This window comes from Vanellus vanellus, assembly GCF_965231255.1.
Source record: "Vanellus vanellus genome assembly, chromosome: 2".
NCBI lineage: Eukaryota > Metazoa > Chordata > Aves > Charadriiformes > Charadriidae > Vanellus > Vanellus vanellus.
In genome coordinates, this window is record NC_138906.1 from 6,813,889 (window position 1) to 6,814,689 (window position 801).

The window sequence follows — 801 nt, forward strand, 5'->3', positions numbered from 1 at the left end:
CACTCTGATGTCATTTCCGAGGAGGGCGAGCCGGCCCGGAAGTCCCGCCCCCTCCTTCTCCTCTCCCAGCCCGCGCAGCGAGGTAGGGCGGGGGCGATCACTGCCCGAGGCGTTGCTAGGGGAACGGCCGAAGGAGGCGGGGCCAGGACGGGGGCGGGGCTAAAGTTCCCGCCCTTGCCTTGGCCGACGCCATGTTATTCACAGGGCGGCTTCCTCTCAGCTGCTCACTGCAAGGCGTTGGGGTAGCTCCTCGTCCGGGCTGCTCCTCGCGGAGTGTTTACTCTCCTTGCGGTGCGCCAGGGTTATGTTTTTCCCCGGGAGTCCAGACCTGCGGGGCGAGGTCCCTTGTCCCCTCTGGAGAGCTAGGCTGTGGGCTGAGGCGTTCGGACAAGGCCCGTGCTGAGTGCCAGCCCTGAGGCGCCCCAGCTCAAAGCCTGAGGCAGGGTGAGGTAGGCAGTGCTGCTGAGGGGCTGGAGGCTTCACACACGCCCTTTTAGTGCCCAGGTTCACCCTCTTAAGGGTCTGCGGTGGGGGACAAATGCTTAAAATCGAGATCCTGTCTTGAGTTTGAGGCTGCCCCACAGGGTGGATTGGCAAAGACTCAACTACCTTCCCCAGAGAACCAAGGAAGATGGAGTTATTTTGTCTAATGAAAAAGGATTCCTGAAAATTTACTGTATGATTATATGAAATTTAATACTGTTTTCCAGAGAAGTCGTCGTCCCTCCCCTTCCCCCCCCCCAACTCCCAAATATCTCTTTGGCACTTTACCTGTTAACGTAAAAAGTGTTCAGCTGCAGC